At 33.9% G+C, this 363-nt stretch overlaps 1 protein-coding gene across 1 annotated transcript in view; it reads left to right on the plus strand.

Moving 5' to 3' along the window:
* LOC119586480 (chitotriosidase-1-like) overlaps positions 1–363 on the plus strand; it is a gene marked incomplete in the record, with an annotated part of 32,805 nt that overhangs the window by 29,143 nt on the left and 3,299 nt on the right.

The following is a 363-nucleotide window of genomic DNA, read 5'->3' on the forward strand; positions in this document are numbered from 1 at the left end:
CTTTCTTTAGGCATGAAATATTAATTTAGAAAATGTCAGTATCATATGTGCAGCCATTTCAGTAGTCATTTTTTATGTGTTCAGATTCAATTAATTTCAGTTGTTTCTGTGCATTTTCTTATGCATTTATTTTCCTACTTCAGTCAACTTTAAAATAACATTTAGTACTTTTGAACACTATCAGTATTTTAAACCTTGTGTGAAGGACCCGCAGTTCACTCTACTCCGAAGGAACTGGGGATAAAAACAGAAACTGGCACCATAATCCCAAACTCCATTACTGCAACCCATGCGAATGCGATGATAGAGTCTAGACTTCGGATTAAGATGTCTGTAAATTATTTATTAACCGTAACAACGTTT

This window comes from Penaeus monodon, chromosome 21 (genome assembly GCF_015228065.2).
Source record: "Penaeus monodon isolate SGIC_2016 chromosome 21, NSTDA_Pmon_1, whole genome shotgun sequence".
NCBI lineage: Eukaryota > Metazoa > Arthropoda > Malacostraca > Decapoda > Penaeidae > Penaeus > Penaeus monodon.